Raw genomic sequence first — 23,146 nt, 5'->3', positions numbered from 1 at the left:
AGTCCGCTAGTTAAGGTCTTTCTAACCTGTGTGTCATCTGCATCAAGTGTCTCTCCCACATACTCCTCACCTATGCCTCACGAAGCTCCACTGGAACGATACATTTCCACTGTTCTCCTTATTTCTCATAAAGTTCGGTATTCAGGTCTCTGATGCCTCCCCAGCTCGGGAACCAACCCTTCCTCAATGAGGAGACTGCAAAGTCCCTCGTATGTCCCGTGGGTTACAGACGGAACACCCGTGAATTGGAGCCATTAATAAAAGGAGGCAGACATTTTTGTCTGCAATTGTACATGAAATTTCCACAAAGACAAACATGCCAGACCTCAGGAATCCAAATCAGAAAGAATGTTATTCTGAAAAGGCTTACACCTAAGGAAACTGAAGATTTCCAGGGATGCTAAAGTAATGGTTTTAATTTCCAATTGATAAGCCATTTTGAGGTTCAGACACCAAACCTCAACCACCTCCCATGCAAAAAATACTATTCCTTATGCAGGATACTAGTAGAGGTATACTAGTAACTAGTCTTGTGTATCTCCAAAAACAGGAGAGAGAAACTCTGAAATTTCTAGACAATTGATTCCACACAGTTTGGTCCACCTGTGGTCTTTGCCATTCCATATCCAGAATTGTATTAAATTTAGAATTTCCGTTGTGGCACAGCGGAAATGGATCCGACTAGGAACAATGAAGTTGCAGGTTCGATCCCTGACCTTGCTCAGTGGGTTAAGGACCTGGCATTGCTATGAGCTGTGGTGTAGTCTGCAGACATGGCTCGGATCTGGCATTGCTGTGGCTGTGGTGTACACCAGCATCTGTAGCTCTGATTCGCCCCCTTGCCTGGGAATCGCCATATGCCACAGGTGCAGCCCTAAAAAAAAAAAAAAAAATCTCTACCTCAGACTCATAGAGAAACATCAACCAAGTTATCACCATTTGATAGCAAAGTGACAGGTGTTTTCTCCAACTTGAAAATGGACATCAAAAAATAAAGGCTGGGAGCTGTCTTATGGTGCAGCAGCTAATCTGGCACTGGAGCAGCTTGGGTTGCTGGTGGGCACGACTCACTCTTTCACCTGGGAACTTCCACAAGCCAATGACACTGCCGGGGAAAAAAAATCTGGAGGCTAGGGAGATGAGGGAGCTTGAAATGCAACAGCTTCACTAGGAAATTGTAGGGCTTGGGTTGAAATATACGTCACACCAACCACAGTTCTGCAGAAAAGAGGGAAACTTTTAATAGGAGTGGGGCTGCATCAAAGCAACTCATAATTAGGTACAAATTTGGCTCATGGTTCAGCAATTTATACAGATTAGCTGTGCTGACCTTCCCAGCCCCAGGGTGCTTATTTCACATCTGCGGTGGCAGAGTGACCTCTAGTGTTAACAGGGAAGGAATTTATTTTAAAGATAACATCAAAAATTACCAGCTCCTGTGCAGCCTTTCTATCTCTAGGAAATCTTTTTATTATTATTATAGTTGATTAACAATGTTTTGATGTTTTGTCAATTTATGCTGTACAGTAAAGTGACCCAGATATAGATAGATAGGTTCTTTTTCTCACATTATTCTCCATCATGAGTGGTTAGATATAGTCCCCTGTGCTATATGGCAGGATCTCATTGCTTATCCACTCCAAGTGCAATAGTTTGCATCTACTAACTCCAAACTCCCAGTCCATACCACTCCCTCCCCCTCGCCCTTGGCAATGTAATAAGGTAGATATGTGACCTTTTCTTTCAGTATTTAAATCACCTTGAGTTAGAGAATGTTCTAAACCTTCTGTCATGGAAATTTCAAAGGGTTTGTACACTTCCTAGAAGATCTATATTTTTTTTCATGATGTGGTTGAGGTTGTGTGAAATTTTAGTTTTAAAAATATCTGGGCCTCTTGTACTGTGTGGTCTCTAGACAATTAGACGTCTTATTATTCCTACTTAAGGAGAATAGACACATCTTTCATCCCAAACTAAATATGATGTTTGGGGAGTATTTTGAAAGTTCTTCTAACTCATTGAAAATAAATGTGGAGTTGGGAACCACAGCACAAACTCTCTGGGACCAAGGTTGAGTCCCTGGTGCTGACCCCTCTTTCCCACTCAAAGCTGAGCTTTCCTGGGACTCCAAGAGGAAGGAGCAGGGCCCAGTAATTTGCTGGCCAGGGCTGACTACATAATTTTCAGCGCCTGGTGCAAAATGCAGAAGTGGGACGCCTTCTTCCAAAAGCAGGGGGAGATGGGTCATTAAAGGGATTAAAATATAAAGACTTTTCCTTTCTTCCATGGTCTCTCTCTTGTGTGATGTTTTTATTTTCCATTGAATATATCTTAAGGGAGGAAAAACTTAAATCTTAATTTTAAAAATTACCATGTATCTTTACAGTGTGCAATGCCCATTTAAAATGCAAGTATAAGAGCCTTCAGCTCAAATGTGACATCCTCGAAATTACAGAATTTTGGAGTTCCCATTGTGGAACAGTAGGTTAAGAACCCGATGTAGTCTCCGTGAGGATGTGGATTCCATCCCTGGCCTCGATTAATGGGTTAAGGATCTGACATTGCTGCAAGTTGCAAAGTAGTTCACAGATGCGGCTCAGATCCAGTATTGCCATGGCTGTGGTGGAGGCCTCAGCTGCAGCTCCAATTCTACTCCTACCCTGGGACCTTCCATATCACAGGTGCGGCCATAAAAAGAAAAAGAAATCACAGAACTCTAAGTCATAGCTTCTACATACATGCGCACTTTTATCACAGTATAGAGGATTGACTTCTGGGGTACAACGATAACATAATCACCCTGAGCCCTCCAGTATTCTAACCAGGCCTTCATTAGAAATGCTGCACAAAACAAACTCAAACCCAACTGTTTTCATTTCACTCCTTGATTTGTGTACATCCCACCAAGGCTCTCTGCCTTTGGCTGATTTCCTTCCATGTCATAACACTCAGCACAAGCAGGTGGCTAACACAGCCAAGCCACAGAGGTAAGAAAGGGTACGATGGGTTCCTTGGCAGCTGAAGTTTCTTAGAACACTCACCTTCCTGTATTCAAAGCAAGTTCTGGTTCAAGGAGAAAGTATGGCCTCTCAGAACTGTCATGAGACTCTCTCCCTCACTGTTACACAGACCAAGCGAGGGAACCCATCCCCTCCTTTAGCGACCTTGTCTGATAGCAAAAGGTGAGCATAGACCCCAATCCCAGCTTCCCACTTCCACCCTGGCCCACCTGTTTACTAAGCTGGAGTTAGGAGGCTGGTGTTAGGGTCACACGCTAGACTAAATGATATTGCAGGGGATTCCAGATGAAGAGAAAGGATAAAAAATGCTGAGTGCCTCTGGGAACACCAAGGAGATTAGCAGAGAGAGAGAAAGAAAATAAAAAATGCTGAGGAACAGAGAACTCTTGTGATATAATGGAAGATAGTATGAGAAAAAGAATGTACATATGTGTGTATACACACACACACACAAACACACACACATGACTGGATCATTTTGTTGTATAGCAGAAATTGCCACCACAATGTCAATCAACTATATTTTAATTTAAAAAAAACACACAACCTAAAAAAAAACAATGGTGGGGGCACAGAAATTGCCAACTTTACTTGGGCCAGGCCCTCTTTTAGAATATACTTGGCTTTTGTATTCATCAGTTATGGTAAGACACTCAGACATAGAAATGTTTGTCATGAATTCGTTTTTGACTCACATTTGCCTAGAAGCTGGGGCACAACACACAGGGCTACATGGGGAAGCACTGGGGTTGGTCAGGAGGCAGAAGCAGCAGGAGGAAAACATAGGCAAGAGTCTTTATTGTGGTTTCCATGGGAAAGAATGAGTAAGGCAGGGTAAGCAGGCCTAGGATTGGCTGGTTAAAATAATTTCAATGGGCTCTGGGTGTTTTCTTACCTGGTCTGGCGTGATTAGGGCAGTGGTTGATGGCCCAGAGTATAGGAGCGTAATGGCAGGAGGGGTGGTCTCTGAATTGGTTGGTTTGCACAGGAAAGATGCACTCTCAGGTGAGTCCTCCACTATCTCTAGAAATTAGCTAGTCTTGGGAGAATCAGACTCTCACATTGTGCACTTTTTTTTCAGTCGACGTAACCAAAAAGACATTAAAAGCAGCCTTTCCATAATCAAGGATGGTGTGAACAGGCAGCCACAGGATGTTCACCTCAGTGTTGTTGGAAATATAAAAAATTTGGCAACAGTCCATATTGTCCAATCAAAGCCAGATATGTACAGATCTTCCATACAAAGACATAGGAAATTATCATTAAAAATGCAAGAGAGGGAGTTCCCGTCGTGGCGCAGTGGTTAACGAATCCGACTAGGAACCATGAAGTTGCGGGTTCGATCCCTGGCCTTGCTCAGTGGGTTAACGATCCGGCGTTGCCGTGAGCTGTAGTGTAGGTTGCAGACGCCGCTCGGATCCTGCGTTGCTGTGGCTCTGGTGTAGGCCGGGGACTACAGCTCCGATTAGACCCCTAGCCTGGGAACCTCCATATGCCGCGGGAGCGGCCCAAAGAAATAGCAAAAAAAGACAAAAAAAAAAAAAAAATGCAAGAGAGAGAAAAATATTGCTATTGAAATAACAACTCCCCAAATTGCCATGGCTGAAATATTTTTTATTTAAATAAATAAAAAATTTTAAGAATGACATGAAATACGCTCAAGACATCATGTAAGTGGAGAGAACAGATTACCAGATGGAAGATCAGCATGTGATGTGGACTGAAATGTTGATATTTCTATTTCTGCAGTGAGATGTGAGAGACCCCTCTCCATTTAGCTCATCTGCATTTTCTAACTTGTATAGTGCATGTATTCATTACCTGCATGTTACTGTTTATTTTAATAGTGCATAATTTGATCATCCTTTTCATGAGTGAAGGAATCATGGCTGGTTCTGCTTGTTTGCTTTGTCTGTACCCTCCCTTCATCCCAGTGCAGCAGAGAATTCTAGAGGCCACAACACTGACCCAGCAGATGGCTCGGGTCAAAGCAGGGAGCTGAAGTGTCAGCCAGGTTATTAATAAGCAATTAGTGGCCGGCATTTCTCAGAGCACTTTGGAAGAAAATAATGCTTCCTTGTAAACATTACCAAAAAAAAAAAAAAAAAAAAAAAAAGACTCTAGACTTGGAACTTTGAGCAAGTTCAAGCACAGGCATCTACAGGGAACCATCCAGACTATGACAGCTTGCTTCAGTCCAGAAGAGCATGAAACCCAGGTGAGGGCAAAGGGAGCAGAATAAGCCCTCTCCCTTGAGAAGATGTCAGCTGTGTCTTAGAGAGGAACAGCTGGACACTTGCTTCAAGACCAGGGCATCTATGGTCTGTGGCATCAGCACCAAATTATTGGATTATTGCAAATGGATCAGCAGACGTGCCTGATTTTGGTAGTCATGGCTTTGGAATCCAGAATAGCAAAGCAGGTAAAATAAACACTTTAAAATCTGTTGCTTTAGCAAAAATTATTTCTTTCCAGGTATACTGTATTTTGTAAAAGCATTTTGTTGAAATTCAGATTGTACATAAGTAGAATTTTATTTTACCTTTATTTTCTTTTTCTGGAAAGACATAAGTTTGGCTGCTGATTCTGTGTTCATTTGAAAAGCAGTGTGGAAAGAGGGGGGAGTCACCAGGCACCAGTCTAGCTTGGGGTAGAGGGGATACCCAGAGACCTGAACTCTGAACTACTGGAGACCACAAGGCTACTGTGACATTGCAGCACCTTCACTGCTTCGAAGGTGACAGAGCCTCAACTCAGAATGCAGCCCACTGCAGAGAGATTATTCACCCTGCAAAGTGATTGCAGCAAAAGAAAATAAACCCAAAAGGAAAATGTGGAGCAAGGAAGAAGGGGCAACATTACAGTGAAAGTAGTCTTCCCGATTAGGTTACTGAAAACAAAATGAGGGAGTTCCCTTCATGGCTCAGCGGTTAACTATCCCAACTAGGATCCAAGAGGATGCGGGTTCAATCCCTGGCCTCACTTAGTGGGTTAAGGATCTGGCATTGCCATGAGCTGAGATATAGGTTGCAGATGTGACTTGGATCCTGCATTGCTGTGGTTGTGGCATAGGCTGGCAGCAGCAGCTCTGATTTGACCCCTAGCCTGGGAACTTCCATGTGCCATGGCGTGGCTCCAAAAAAAAAAAAAAAAATGAGAAAGACCTTTTTAGCTCTGCTTCAACTACCCAGAATTCTTCAGACCTCAGGGGAAAATGGATGTCCATGAATTTTCCACTCAAAGATTCTGTGATGGTCCATCTCTTTCCAGGAGAAGAGGGGCAACGTCATTGCAGCTTTACAAATGGGAACTAGAGCTCCCAGCTCCTTAATTGGGGAAATTAGGGATCTGCTCTGGGACTTCGCAGATGGAACAGCAGGTTAAGGTTGGGCAGCTTAAGGTTGTCACTGCTGTGGCACATGTTTGATCCCTGGCTCAGGAATTTCCACACCCTGCAGGCAGGGACCCAAAAAAACCAAACCAAAACAAAACAAAAAGTCACAAGGATCTTGCTCTGAGACAAGGGCTGGGTTGGGACCCAGTTCTCCCAGAGCGTAATGCCTGGCTTCCCAGCAGGCCAGAAACTAAGATTCCAGAAAGAGCACCATATTTTCCACCCCATTTAAAGAACTTTTGAGTGAAAACAGTATCACAGTTTATTAAGCGATTTTTTTTTTGAGTTGCAAATAGTAGCCAATTGACCTAAAGCCTCAGAGAGACTCACATATTCAAATCACTCTATCAATCAACTCCTTGAGTTTTGTACATTACAATCACAACTGGTTCTGTGACCTTTAGCAGGACACTTAACCTCCTTTGTGGAGTTTCTTCATACACAACAAAATCCCTCTCCATCCAATAATGCAGAAGTCTTGTGACCTAGACTCTCAGTGCTCTGTAATATTGGTGTTCACATCTCTCCTGAGAATCCTACCAAAATTTCAGATTCTGTAAGGCCAGACGAGGCCTGGAGAACTGCATTTTTAGAGTAAGCATCTCTGAAAGTATGGACACAGATTGTCAGAGGACTTCAAATGAACAGCAGTTCGTGCCTTTTTCTCATCCAATATTCTGTCGATCAACCAATTTTTGAGTTCCCTGGTGGCTTAGAGGTTGTCACTGCTGTGGCTTAGGTCACTGCTGTGGTGCAAGTTGGATCCCTGGCCCAAGAAATTCTGCATGCTGTGGGCGTGGCCAAAAAAAAAATCAGTAAACTATGGAGACAAGAAAGTAACATAAGTGGTGACAAAAAAATCAAGTGTCTGCATTACTTGTCTTTTCATAGAAATGGTGAAAATGTGTTTTGATAGTAAGTCATGAGCCTGGCAAAGAGTAGGAGTTCAAAACTGCTTAAAAGATGAGTTTTCCTTTTTAAAAAATATTTATTTTTTAGTTTCCTTTGCTCTAAAACACTGCATTATTTATCATCAGCCAAAGCAAGTTGAAGAAAGATCACACAGTCCAAGCAAAACAGACCAGGTTTCACATGCAAAAGATTTCAAAGAGGATTTTGACCCAACACCAATGACCTAAACCCACGCTGTAATTTTCCAGCTCACAGGTGACAAAACTGACTGGAAATGTCCACCTAAATCCACTGCCAGCAGTGAGACCCAGGTTGAAATTACATGGACTTTATATCTTATAAAAAGTCTTTTTTTGTCATTATCAATCACATGGGGGTCAGCCACTGGGGAAATGCCACAAACAGGATTTGAAAGCACAGAAATGGGAGGGGCTGAGGGTGAGGGTCCTTTGCTCTCCCAGGAGTCCTTGGCTTCCGATCCTTTTGCTAGAGCTTTGGTGGCCATGAGAAAGGCTGGGGATGATGGGCCCCAGGGTTCTGGTTCTCTTCCTGGTATGACCACTGTATGGAAATAAAGGAAGAGCAACCAAAGGAGAAGAGACAAAGGCATTTCAGAGCTTCCTGTAGCCAGTGAGTCAGCCCTGTCTCTTGCCTTTCGGCAGAGGAGTAGGGAGGTTTTCATGGATAAAGGAAAAGCTTCAGGTGGGCCCTCACCGGAGGCTGTGGATGGGGAACTTGGAGACCACGCGCAGTCTCTCTCTCTCTCTCTCTCTCTCTCTCTCTCTCTCTCTCTCTCTCTCTCTCCTCTCTCTCTCTCTCTCTCTCTCTCTCTCTATATATATATATATATATATATATATATATATATGTATGTATATACTTTTTTTTTTTTGGTCTTTTTTTCTTTTAGGACCCCACCCACAGCATATGGATGGTTGAATTGGAGCTGTAGCCCCCGGCCACAGCCACATCCACAGCCACAGCAATGCTAAATCAGAGCCACATCGGCAACCCACACCACAGCTCATGGCATTGCCAGATATTTAACCCACTGAGTGAAGCCAGGGATGGAACCCGCATCCTCATGGATGCTCGTCAGTTTCATTACTGCTGAGCCAAGACGGGAACTCTTGAGAACTCTATACTTACATATGGTCTGCTCATCTTCCATTTGTATTTTCAGTGGCCCAGCTATATCAAACAATCTGACCTGTAGTAAAGGTCCCTGGATAATGTCCTAACAGAGGGAACAGCCGCCTCTAGACTCTGCTTTGCAAATTACATCCATCCCCCAGGCAGGAACTGAGACTCGAAGAACTTTAAAACTGGGAGGAAACAGGAAAAGTGTCAGCTCTCCTCGGCCTTGTGTCATAGCTGAAGTTCCTGGTCACCACCTTGGCCATGCAGGCCTAGACTCCCAGCCTTCTGACTCAGTTCAGAGCTCCTCAGATCATGAGATGGAGCCCATGATTCTGAAGAGAGAGGCCACTATTTATTATGAGTATGTGTGGGTTATCTTTGAGTTCAAAATGATGCTCCCAGTTGTTCCAAATGAAGGACCATCTGGACAGCAAGGTAGGCAGAATTGTGTTACAAATAATTGACCACCCCAACCCCCCATTTCCTTCTGTGGAAAGTTACAGGGATGGATAAACACATTTCTAAGGAGCTTCCCAGGCTAGCCTACTGTGATTCTATGATCTAAATGTGACTACCGTGAGTGGTTCAGAGAAGATTCCTTCTCTCAGGAGGAACTAAAGGAGTTGCCAATGAAACTAAAACACTCTCCTCACAGTGCCTCAGCTCATCCAAGTAGCTTTCCTCTTCAAAATGAGGCTATTTAAAAAAAAAAACAACAAAACAAAACTCCTTTGGCCTTCCACTGCAGAAGCAACTTCCAAAAGCAGAGCCATTTAATATTCCATCCTAACAGGCCAAACTGTGGTCAAACAAAGATGAAGGCACCCCCCCCCCCCAAAAAAAAACAAACAACAGGCAATGTACAAAAAAAAAAGTGTAAAATAAAAATAAACAAAGGACATCTCTAAATATCACATAAAACTTTGTCTTTTCATCTGGTTTACTTCAAAAAACAATTTGATCTAGTGTCTTGTTCTATCAGATCAGTTAGTTAAGGAAAGAAAAGTATGTGTAGTTCAAGTTTAGGAAGTAGTCTCTGTATTTAATCCAAATCTGTTTTCCAAATCCAGGACCATGGATTTTACTAACAGATACTCACTGTATGTAAACAGCAGCTCTCAGTTATAATATATGTAGTATCTTGTTCAGATGTTCCTAACGTGGAGTCCATATATGTTTCTTTCATATGGCAACAGGGAATAAACCCCACTTATTGCTTTAGGCAAATTCTCTGCTGGTCTTGGACTTTTACATCTTATGTTTTAGATTCTTGTTTCCTTCTCCCTCTCAGCTTTTGCCACAGCCCCATTTAGATCCCACTGTTACCCCATCCTTTCAACTTATCCTCTCCAAAAAAGAATATTTCCCCTCAAAAAAAGTTCTTAGAGTGCAGAAGACAAACATTCAAATCTTAAGATAAACCCCACATGAATAAATCTAAGTAACCATAGATGGTTTAAGTGGCCACATGAATAAATCTAAGTAACCATAGATGGATTGGTAATGCACATAGTGAAGTTGCATCTAATGTGGGAGATCTAAACTAATAAGGCATTAAATCCTAGAAAGTGTAACACAGAAGATGAAGAAATGTGAAAGGCATTTATAACAGTATTGGTCTTTGTACTCTCCAGAAGAAGGGAAGCAATGACTATTATCTTTAGGCTTGTTAAGTCGATTAAGCACCACACTAATTTAAAAGTAGAAAAGCAAGAGAATATATAACTTTAAAACAAATAGATGAGGAAAAGGAATTGTTTAAAAATACTAAGTCTCTAATAGAAAACAAAACAACAAAAAAGATGTTGAAAACAAAGCACGATAAATAGATAATAAAAAGAATGGGCTAGAAATACATCTAAAGATATTCACAATAAATGTAAATGGATTAAACTCTCCAGTTAAAGATCATTTTTTCCAGATTGAATAGTTTAAATCAGCTACATGTGACAATGACTCTAACAGGTTCACTTATAAAAACATTAATAAATATCATTAATATAATGTTCAGTGGAAAAAGATTATTGAAAAACCAGAGGATCACCCAATTGTGTGAAATTTAAAATGTGTTAAACAATGCTGATAAGGTGTTTATAGATATATGGAGGGGAATTTGATGGTGAGGGTGGGGACAGATGTGAATTTCATCCATACCTGTAAATTGTATTTCCGCTCAAAAAATTCAAGAGCAAACATGAGCAAAATGTTAAATGGATTAAATCTAGACGATAGGTTCATGGGTATTTGTTTTATTCTATATTTGGGGGTATTTTTAAATATCTTTTGGTAAAAAAAAATGTTCAGTAACTAAATAAAACAAATATATGTATATGATATATATATAAAATATACATCTAAAACAATCCCAATTTGTTTTTTTTTCAAAATATTTTTTCAGTTTTTTTTTTTTTCTTTTTTTCTGTCTTTTCAGGGTCATGCCCACAGCATATGGAAGTTCCCAGGCTAGGGGTCAAATCAGAGCTACAGCTGCAGGCCTACACCACAGCCAAAGCAACACAGGATCTGAATCACGTTTGCAGCCTACACCACAGCTCACAGCAACGCTGGATCCTTAACCCACTGAGCGAGGCCAGGAATGGAACCCGCAACCACATGGTTCCTAGTTGGATTCATTAACTGCTGAGCCACCACAGGAACTCCCCAAAGTGTTTTTATATTAAGAAAATATGAGAAGATAGAGGTTAGCTAGACCGATTGTAGTAATCATTTCACAATGTGTGGAATGCAAACCACCACTTATATAGTGATGTATGTCACTTATAAACTTATACAGTGATGTAGGTCAATTATTTCTCAATAAAGCTGAAAATAGGTGACATAATTCTTAAACTTTCCTGTAGTTCTCAATTCCACAATTGCAATATTTTTATAATTTTTAAAATGTAAATTTTAGAATAAAAATTAGAACAATTTTTAAACACATATGGCAGAAAAAGATTTTTAAACACATTTTTCAAAGTTTTCTAACTTGTTCACATTTTTACATTTTATGTATAAAGACTCTTCTTTTTTTATCTTTTATTTATCAGTATATTTTTTCTACTGTACAGCATGGTGACCCAGTTACACTTACATGCATACATTCTCTTTTCTCACATTACATGTTCCATCATCAGTGACTAGCCAGAGGTCCCAGTGCTACACAGCAGGACCCATTGCTAATCCATCCCGAAGGCAACATTCTGCATCTATTTACCCCAAGCTCCCAGTCCCTCCCACTCCCTCCCCTTCCCCCTTGGCCACAAGTCTATTCTCCAAGTCCATGATTTTCTTTTCTGTGGAAAAATTCCTTTGTGCTATATATTAGATTCCAGATATAAGTGATATCATATGGTATTTGTCTTTCTCTTTCTGACTTACTTCACTCAGGATGAGAGTTTCTAGTTCCATCTGTGTTGCTGCAAATGGCATTATTTCATTTTCTTTTTTATGGCTGAGTAGTATTCCATTGTGTATATATACCACATCTTCCTGATCCAATCATCCGTCAGTGGAATTTGGGTTGATTCCATGTCTTGGCTATTGTGAATAGTGCTGCAGTGAACATGCGGGTGCGTGTGTCTTTTTCAAGGAGACTTTTGTCCGGCTATATGCCAAAGAGTGGGATTGCTGGGTCATATGGTGGTTCTGTGTATAGTTTTCTAAGGTATCTCCATACTGATCTCCATAGTGGTTGTACCAGTTTACATTCCCACCAACAATGCAGGAGGATTCCCTTTTCTCTACATCCCCTCCAGCATTTGTTATTTGTGGACTTATTAATGATGGCCATTCTGACTGGTGTGAGGTGGTATTTCATGGTAGTTTTGATTTGCATTTCTCTACTAATCAGGGATGCTGAGCATTTTTTCAAGTGCTTGTGGCCCTCTGTATATCTTCCTTGGAGAAATGTCTATTCAGGCCCTTTGCCCATCTTTTAATTGGGTTGTTGGCTTTTTTGCTGTTGAGTTGTATAAGTTGTTTGTATATTTTAGAGATTAGGCCCTTATCAGTTGCATCATTTGAAACTATTTTCTCCCATTCTGAAAGTTGTCTTTTTGTTTTCTTTTTGGTTTCCTTTGCTGTGCAAAAGCTTGTCAGTTTGATTAGGTCCAATTGATTTATTTTTGCTTTTATTTCTGTTGCTTTGGGAGACGGACCTGAGAAAACATTTGTAAGGCTGATGTCAGAGAATGTTTTGCTTATGTTCTCTTCCAGGAGTTTGACGGTGTCTTGTAAAGACTCCTTAAAAACAACCATGGGAAACCATTCACTCCACCTCAAGACCAGACCCCGTTACTGAGGGTGCCTTAACCTAATACCTCTACTGGCCAGCAGGTGGCGGCAGCGCAATAGTCATTTTAAAGCAGGAATTTAAAATCCAGGGATCATTTCTAATGTGAATGAGTCTTGGATCACACCTAATTTTTGCACCAAAGTTCTCTGTGGCTTTTATGTGTTCTCCCTATGTAAATTTTTTCTCAGTATTCATACATTTTTTTCTCTACATTTATTTACTAAGACTCACTGTTCCAAAGCTCTGACTCTCTCCCCTCCATTTCCAGTAGCGTCTCCTAGAGAAGCAAGAAAGTTACAAAGCCTAGGCAATGAATGAATCAGGGAGCTCCATCCACCTGGTTCCTTTAGTCCAGTGAAATGTGTTTCATCATTATCATACATGAACCCGACCCAAAATAATGTTGACTTTTCAATTCAACATCTACCAGCTCGCTGGAAACAAATAAATAAACAAAATTCAAAAACCGGCCCTAGCCTCCCAGCATTTTATGAAAAAAAAAATTTTTAAATACACTTTACATCATCTAAATGTTACCTCCATATGACATGAAGTGCCCCGATCAAGAATTTGCTAGCCAGTTAAGTTGTTTAGTTGGAGGTGGAGAACACACTTGTCTTGTGAAAATGGCTAACTCAGACCCAACATAAGCAAAGCTAACCTGAAGAAATACTGTGTTTATGTCAACCCAAAAACCACAAGCATAAGCTAGTGATTCTCCATTCTGCTCTCCCTCATGGGCTTCCTGACTGTGTGAGAAGGTGTTTCCTGGGAAATTCTCTGTCTACCCTCCTGGGCTCCTCCCAGAGACCTCTTCTACCTCCTGTCTCCCTGGACCCTTAAAGCCACATGGAGACCTTTCAGCTCTGTTCCAGCCTCTTTCCACACTAACAAACCTAGGGACCCAAGGCAGAACCCACCCAGCTTCCTCCAAAGAAGGGACTTTATTTTTGTTCTTATCGTTCTTTATCTATCTCATTTCTTTTATCTCCCATTAGCCACTTCCAAGCTCCCTTGGGTTCTCTCTTGCTAACAGTCTTGCCTGGGCTTCTCCCCTGGTAGTTTTCTATCTATGGAAATAGAATAACAGAAGTGAACCCTGTTCGCAACCATTGAAGCTGCTTTGAGCCCAGCTGCATGCAGGAGAGCCGGGTTATAGAAACAGCTCATGACTGATGATCCACATGACCTCACTCCTGGGCTTGGAGACTCAGTGCAATGTCAGTGCAGCCCACAGATAGGCTCTCTATGCAACTTCCTGCCCTTGGGGCCCATCTTCATTCTTGTAGCTGCACTGTGAGTTGAGGGTACTTCGAGTACGACTTACCTGAATCTCACTAGTAGAATATTTGTTCAAAGCTTTGCCAAAAGGTTTACCCCAAAGTCACTACTTGATGCTTCTGCATCTGATGAGAGTATGCATGAAGCTATTTGCAGCCATAGGACCAAGTCATGCTCACTCAGTGACTTAATTTAAACATTGTTGAAATACGATGTGCCTCATTGCAATCATCTTCCCTATGTTACAATGCGAAAATGCCTGCTAAGAAAGTAGAAAATTCTGAAAGACTAGGAAGCCTAGCAAAACACAAACCTTGAACAAAATCATGGAGCTGAAAAAAATGGACACATGAAGATACAACTCTGACCATGTCAAAAACCCACAGTGGTTTCATTTTTCATGCATAGAAAAAATTACAGAAAACTATAAAAGCGTGGTTGGTTGTGGAGAGCTTCACAGTGTTACCCAGATCATACTATTTTTGAGAAGCTGGAAGAACCCCAGGTAAGGAACTTGCTGGCCACTGTGGGATGCCAGAACCTTCTGTGGGAACAAAAGAAGAGGCTACTCAACTTCAAACGTCAGAAGGAAATAGAGCATTCACTGGAGAAGCTGAGTTCCAAACCACAGTCTTGATGGTTAGAAATACTAAAGAAAGTATGATCTGTGAAAGAAAGTATTTTTTCAAGATCACAGGTGAAGCAGCTTCTTCTGATGGCGAGTCTGTAGACTTCTGCTGCTGAGAACGGCAGAAAACCCTGAGGGAGGGTGGTTTACTGCAAAACAAATTTTTAATGTTGCAACTAGGTGGGGTTTCCTTTGGGGGGGTGTTTTTGTTTTTATTTTTTATTTTTAACAGACACAATATTTCATTTGGCTGCACCCTGCATTGCTGGGCCAGGAATCAAACTTGCACCACAGCAGTGACCTGAACCACAGCAGTGGTGACACCAGATACTTAGCCCACTGAGCCACCAAGGAACTCCTTAATGGATGCCATCTTATACATGCATTTCAGAAGACAAGAAAATGTGCCAGGGCATGATGGCTCTTAAGAGAAGCTAATACTAATTTTTGGAGGGAAGCATTAAGCTAAAACTCTGACTGGTGATGGTATATTCCTCCAACAGCCCCAGGGCTCTCAAGAGCTGTGTTGAAGAGAATGAATGCATTGTCTGCCTGCCTTGTGACATCTGAATCATGAGGCCTGTAGCAGTGCTAATGTTAGGAGCTCTTTGTCATCATGCACTAATGATCATATGGAGCGTGAAACTCTGCAGTCAACACTCTTGTATTGATAGAAGACACTCCTAGTACTGTTAATTATGAAGATAAAGTCCAAGTCCATTTCTAGCCTATGTACCAAAGAGTTATTGTATATTCAAGACATTTCAGATCCAGTGGAGACTGCAGCCTCCATGTCTCTTCTCTCACCTCCAAATCTCACTCACCTTCAATTTGTAAGAAATTATTTTTTATTTGGTTAGTTTTATTTTATTCCACTCTGTGTTTTTGGTATTTTATGAATTTTTACCATATTTCTTCATTGTTCATTTATATTAGCATTGACATGTAATGAAATATTAAGAGAAAATAATTCCTACAGCTGCTGGACATACAAATATACCCAGCAATGAGTTGATTAAGTGATTGATTAAAAATTGAGATAATGTCTTAAACACTTTCATTTTATGCAGAAATTACTAGTGGATTGTCGTAAATTGTTTGATTTTTAGTGATTTTTGAGGAATCACCTTGGATTCTCCAATGAGCTAGAAACATACCCATCACTTCTCCTTTTTTAAATAATGTGATGTAGGTTTCTCTTCTATGAACATTCACAGTCATATGATTCCAGGGACAGATTTGTTTTGGACAACAAGGGATGGTTGCACCATTATCTTCTTTATTTTTATTTATTTATTTATTTTTAATGGCTGCCCCCATGGCATACAGAAGTTCCTTGGTCAGTGGACGAATAAGAGCCAAAACTGCAACCTACGCCTCAGCTGTAGCAATGCCAGATCCTTTAACCCACTGTGCAGGGCCAGGGATCAAACCTTCACCTCACAGCACTGGAGCTGCTGCAGTTGAATTCTTTTTTTTTTTTTTTTTTTTTTTTGTCTTTTTGTCTTTTTGTCTTTTTGTTGTTGTTGTTGCTATTTCTTGGGCTGCTCCCGCAGCATATGGAGGTTCCCAGGCTAGGGGTTGAATCGGAGCTGTAGCCACCGGCCTACGCCAGAGGCACAGCAATGCAGGATCCGAGCCGCGTCTGCAACCTACACCACAGCTCACGGCAACGCCAGATCCTTAACCCACTGAGCAAGTGCAGGGACCGAACCCGCAACCTCATGGTTCCTAGTCGGATTCGTTAACCACTGCACCACGACGGGAACTCCTGCAGTTGAATTCTTAACCCACGACGCCACAGTGGCAACTCTGCTCCTGTCTTCTTTTTATAGTAGAGGAAACTAAAGCACAGTGCATTTCAGTAACTTGTCCCAGATCACCCGGTGCAAGTGGTAAAGCCAGGATTCAACCCCATTCACCCACTTCTATGGCCCAGATTATTACTATTACTTGCTCTGAGGTAACAGGTAACAGTGAAACATTTGCCAAGGTAGGAAAAAGAAAACATCAGAGCAGTCTTGTCCCTCAGGACTCAGCAGGTTAGAAAGGATAGGATGTATCTAGTTTAAAATTTTTCAGTAGTTGAGACAAGGGCTTAATCTCTAGAATATATAAGCAACTTATACAACTCAACAGCAAAAAAACCAATCAATCAATGGAAAAATGGGCAAAAGACCTGAATAGACATTTCTCCAAAGAAGATACACAGATGGCCAGCAAACACATGAAAAAATGCTCAACATCGCTGATTATAAGAGAAATGCAAATCAAAACTACCATGAGATACCACCTCACACCAGTCAGAATGGCCATCATTCATAAGTCCACAAATAACAAGTGCTGGAGGGGCTGTGGAGAAAAGGGAACCCTCCTGCACTGTTGGTGGGAATGTAAACTGGTACAGCCGCTATGGAGAACAGTTTGGAGATACCTTAGAAATCTATACATAGAACTTCCATATGACCCCGCAATCCCACTCTTGGGCATCTATCCGGACAAAGCTCTACTTAAAAGAGACACATGCACCCGCATGTTCATTGCAGCACTATTCACAATAGCCAGGACATGGAAACAATCCAAATGTCCATCGACAGAGGATTGGATTCGGAAGATGTGGTATATATACACAATGGAATACTACTCAGCCATAAAAAAGAATGACATAATGCCATTTGCAGCAACATGGATGGAACTAGAGACTCTCATCCTGAGTGAAATGAGCCAGAAAGACAAAGGCAAATACCATATGATATCACTTATAACTGGAATCTAATATCCAGCACAAATGAACATCTCCACAGAAAAGAAAATCATGGACTTGGAGAAGAGACTTGTGGTTGCCTGATGGGAGGGGGAGGGAGTGGGAGGGATCGGGAGCTTGGGCTTATCAGACACAACCTAGAATAGATTTACAAGGAGATCCTGCTGAATAGCATTGAGAACTATGTCTAGCTACTCATGTTGCAACAGAAGAAAGGGTGGGGGAAAAACTGAAATTGCAATGTATACATGTAAGGATAACCTGACCCCCTTGCTGTACAGTGGGAAAATAAAAAAAAAAAAAAAAAATTTCAGTAGTTGAAAAACCTAAGTGACAAGTTCCTTTGCACTGAGCAGAAAGGATTTTTTAAAACTACTATTTTTTTTCTTTTCTTTCTTTTTTTTTTTTTTTTTTTTAAGGGCCGCACCTGCAGCATGTGAAAACTCCCAGACTAGGGGTAAAATTGGAGTTGTAGCTGCAGGTCTATGCTATAGCCATAGCAATGCGGGATCCACAGCATTGGATCTGTGTCCTATACCACAGCTCAGGGCAATGCCAGACCCTTAACCCACTTAGCAAGGCCAGGGATCAAACCTGAGTCCTCCTGGATACTAGTCTGGTTGTTAACCTGCTGAGCTACAATGGGAACTCCAAAAGGATTTATTTTAAAAATGGCCTGCCTGGGCATTCCTGGTTCGTTTAAATAGTAAATTTGTTGTTAAATGTCACTGTAATTCACCACTACCACAATTTAACTACACTGAACTTGTACATTTAGAATTGAGGTGAAAGTCATAACTAGAAACAAATTTAGCTCATATCATGGAATTATCAAAAAGGCCAAACTTCAGAGAACATGGTGGTCAGCACAGATGGGCTCTAACTTAACCTTATAAAATTAAAGGGGACAGCATTCATAACTAAGAGCCCGTAATTCGCCAAAGAAAAAAATAAAACATTCTTTGTGTGCCTTACCTAGTGTATCAATGGGAAAATATCCTGTTAGTTTACATTTTCTGCTGGACACTAAATGTCGCTGACATCCCTTCTGCACACCAACAATAGCCATGAGGCCCAGCAGACATGGTGCCCAGGCCCATAATACTCCTAAGGGCCATGAAAATGTTTTCATTTCTTTGAAAACCAGAAGAAAATGAATGAACACAAACTTTTAGGTGGAAGAAAAAGCTTTTATATATAACATTAACGATGTCGTCTTTATAGCAACATGTAGTAAAATGCTATTTTTCTTATTTTTTTAACGGAAAAAGGGTCGCAAGAAGGCAAACGTGTTTAAGGCACAGAGGTCACACTACATCCCTCCTCTTCACCCCTCACCATCGGCTCCACATTCCAAGGATTTGGGGTCAGTCTCTATCCTACTGTGGGTGGGAGGGAATAAGAGATGAAGGAAAGAAGCCATCTGCTAAATATTGACACCCACCCCACATGCACAGAGGCTGGCATGAATAGCAGGACAAGGAAGCAACCTAAATGTCCATCAGCAGATGAACAGATAAAGAAAATATGGGACATATATATACAATGGAGTATTACTGAGCCATAAAAAAGAATTGAGATAATGCCATTCTCAACAACATGGAAGGACATAGAAATTATCATATTAAGTCAAGTAAGCCAGAAAGAGAAAGACAAATATCATATGACATTGCTTATACGTGGAATCTTTAAAAAATGATACACATGAACTTATTTACAAAACAAACAGACAAAAATCAAACATATGGTTAGCAAAGGAAAGACGGGGAGAGGGATAAGTTAGGAGCTTGGGATTAACATATATACACTACTTTATAGAAAATAAACAAACAAGGCCCTACTGTATAGCACAGGAAACAATAGTCAATATCTTGTAATAAAGAATCTGAAAAAGAACATGCACATCTGAATCACTTTGCTATATACCAAAAACTATACAACATTTTCAATGATCTTTTAATAAAAAAGACAAAAAATTTTAGAAAATAGCCCTGAAAGCAGAATGCCTAATAGGCATTCTGATAGTAGGAAAATACATAGATATTTATAGATACCATGATTTGGGTGTAAATCAAGGCAAATACCCAAAAGCCAAGTCAAGAGCTCAAGGACCCACCACCATAACTGGCCACTGCACAGTCAAATCCTTGGACACAAATCAGGCAGTGTGGACAAAATAAATCCAGAGCCTCATCAGAAACCATGTGAGTTGTTCCGGCTGTCTCCTCTTTTCACACAGTTTTACTTTCTACTCAAAGAGAACTGTCCCACGTGGCCCTCATGGCTTTTTTCCCCCCATTGTGACCCACCCTGACTTGAGGCTCTATTTCGGCAATGTCACAGTTGGCCGACTGAACAACAAACTCAGTCCCCACGTGCGTGTCAGCTGCAGGAAAAGCGTCACCCTGACGCGGACCCCTACCCATCAGCTGCGTGTCACCAGCCAAATCAATCCCATGCTGCTCGGCACGCTCAGAAACCAAGACTAATAAATCATTTGCCTGCTCTAAGCCCACGATGGTAAGTGTGGTTCAATGCAGGTAATTATTAAAAAAAAAAAAAAAAAAAAGACTTTGAGAGCAAAAAAATCAAAACGTGGGAGTCTGTGTCTAATAGAAAAAGCCCGCAAAGAGATTTGGGAGTTCTAATGACACCAAGGAGTAGGTGAAAGGTCCTGGAGCCTGACAGTAGCTGGGCTGCCTGATTGACAGAATCGATCCCTTCTTCTCTCCAACACAGCCAGGCCCTGGATCCGCTCGCCTCTGGGTCTCCGTGCCAGGCGGCTGGAGGCGGGGCAGCGTATCCCCTCCTGCTTTTACGTGTCTGCAGAAAAGAGCCCCCACCAGTCCATCAATTACCAAGACTGTCAGCACCAGGAGGTGTCGGGATAGTGACAGGGTGAGGTAAAAGCCTTGGGGGCTAAGCTGAAAGGTTCCAACAAGACACATTAAACCACTCTTTATGTTTCCACCCCCACCTCCATCCATCAGCCCTGCCCCCCAGCATCAAAGCACACATTTTTCTTCTAACTTTCACAAGGATGTTATGGTTTCTGCCCAAAAAGTAGCATGGATGACAGGTCATTATTTCAGCTGTCATTCATTATTGTGATTGGCTCTCACATAAACTCGAAGCTCCCTCTCTGTCTCCTAACATGAACATTTGGTGGATGCTTCCACCCTTCCTCTTTTTCCTAATGAGACCACCCTCATCTAAGAGACTTAGAGGAGTCCTCTTCCCCACGTGAGATAAAAGACCTCCTCTCAGAATCCCTCAGAATATTTTGTTTGTTTTTCTGCAGAAGGGGAATTTCTGGGTGTCATTCAGAGGTGAAATTTTCATATCAATTATGGAAAAGCTCTCATCTGTTTTCTGGGGAAAAAAAAAATGGCATGATGCCCAAACAGAATTCAAGCATGGTTCTTTGGGCCTCTTGCAATCAAATGCCTCCAGCAAACATGGTTAACCTAGATGACCGTACTTTCTTCAGAAATGTATAGACAGTGGCAATGCACAAACTACCCATCAGTAGGGTGATTCCGTCAACCAATGAATTAAGCACATAAAAATAATTCAGTAGAGTGTTTGACAGAACTGTTCCACCATTTAAATTACATCCCTCATTAACTATTTTTAATTTAAAAACTTCCCAGGTAGCTCAGCAGGTGAAGGATCCCTCATGTTTACTGCTGTGGTGTGGGTTCAAGATCCCTGGCCCTGGGACTTCCTCCTGCTGCTGGTGCCAGCAGGACAAATACATATATACATACATACAAAGTGTATGTATTTAAAGTATATGATATGATGATTTGATATAGATACACTCAGTAAAGTGATTACTACTACCATGGAGCATCTTTGTCCGTGTGTGTGTGTGTGTGTGTGTGTGGGTGTGTGTGTGTGTGTGTGTGGTGTACACCCCTGAAGTCTCTTAGCAAATTTCCAGTATTCAAAAGAGTATTATTCATTATTGTCATCATGCTGTACCTTAGATCTTAGACTTATTCATTTTACATGAATTTGACTTTTTACTCTTTGACCAATATTCTCCCATTTCCCCCACCTCGCTACCCCTGGTAACTACCATGCAACTCTCTGCTTCTCGATAACTGTTGAGTTTCTTCTTGGTGCTAGGCAAGGATATAGGGATTAAAAAATTCTGGTCCCATCTAACTTTAAGGATTTCACAATCCAAAATCTCCCATCTATGTAGAGAATGTGGTGATTTTTTTTTAACCACAGCAAGAAAAATGGGATCTCAGATCCCATGGGATGAATGGGATCTGAGAAAAATCGTGTTAAAATTCATCCCACAGATGAATGGGATTTCAGAAAAATAGCGCTAAAACAAGGTACATTCTCACTGTAGGTGAAAATAAGGGAAATCCTAAAAATTTGTGATATAGGTTTACTTTGAGCTGTGAAAGATATTGAGTGGTGCTCTTTAGAAATGTGCCGAAGTTATATTCAAAGGCATGGAAGCAAACCTAAGTATTAGCTTCAGGAGAAATGTGGTCAATGCCTGGGAACCAGTTCCCCAGAGGATGCCATGGTTATCACCCCCCAGGGTGAGCTCACAGATTCAGGCACTGGTGTGAATTTACCTCTCATTGTAGGCATTCATAGCACTATCCCCATTACTTTCCCCAACATTTACAGAGCAAGGTGAGAAAGGAAGATGACAATTATTTTTAAATTCTTCTCTGTAGGACTTCCCATGTGGCTGGCAGCATAACCACCTGGCATTGCTGAAATACTTCTCTGTAGATTCAGAAACTATTCACCTTTAGTGGACATGGAGTCACAATTATCACAAACCGAATGGCATGTGATCAAACTGCCAAATTCCCTTTGAGTTGCTTTGGAGTCAACCCCATAGATAGTTTGAAGGCCCTGTCATATTTATCAGCTCTCTAAACCAACACTGTTACCTAAACCAGTAACAATCACTGCAAAAGCTAAAAACTGAACACACACATACACTCACTCACAGGCTAACCCTGGTCTTGGGCGTCCTGGAGACATGCGAACAACAGGGCCAACAGCTACAGCTTAATTAGCACCTCTTCATAGAAAAGTCTGTCAAGGTGAGGTGCAGAAGACACAATAACCATGGATCTGCTAAACCAGTAGTACCAAGGCAGCAGAGGAGAAGGAACAAAGGCAGAAAGACACCAAGGATCTTAGATGTGCCAAAGGAAAGTGGTGGCAAACAACCAAAAAAAAAAAAAAAATGCATTAAAAGACAACAACAAAACAAGATCACGTATAGACCAATCAAAACATTCTTAGGAAACTTTCCAGCATTTCTTCTCAGCCACCATTCTGAACTCACCTGGGAGAGAACAAACCATGGGAATGCAGTTGGGATTCATCACAAATCATTAGGAAGCCCTATAATTTGCCTATATTGCACATCTCACCTCCAGGGTGGGAGGGTGCCTGGTTCAAGACTCCAAGTGCAACTCAAGGTCACTCCCAGTAAGGTCATTCTCTCACCTCCCTGACCATTCAGATGGAAATTAATGATCCCAGGATACTTTTCAAAATAGCACAGGGGATCACCCAGCTGCCTGGCTTCAGTCTCAATAAAACCCAACTTAATGTTCCCAGCTGGGAACGAGTCCTTCTCAAATATAGAGGAGAGTCTGTATTCGAGTCCACAATTATTAAGCTGTCCTTCGAGTACTGTAATTACTTTATTATCCAT

General features: G+C 41.4%; 1 long non-coding RNA gene across 1 annotated transcript in view; it reads right to left on the bottom strand.

Moving 5' to 3' along the window:
* The window catches only part of LOC110261612, a 56,729-nt gene continuing 40,976 nt past the window's right edge, over positions 7,394-23,146 (bottom strand). Inside the window, exon 3 of the long non-coding RNA XR_002345961.1 lies at positions 7,394-7,887. This is a non-coding gene — a long non-coding RNA (uncharacterized LOC110261612). The remainder of the gene's footprint in view (positions 7,888-23,146) is intronic.

Source organism: Sus scrofa, chromosome 7, assembly GCF_000003025.6.
Source record: "Sus scrofa isolate TJ Tabasco breed Duroc chromosome 7, Sscrofa11.1, whole genome shotgun sequence".
NCBI lineage: Eukaryota > Metazoa > Chordata > Mammalia > Artiodactyla > Suidae > Sus > Sus scrofa.
Note: the sequence above shows the minus strand (reverse complement) of the source record. Positions and strands in the feature narration are given on the sequence as shown.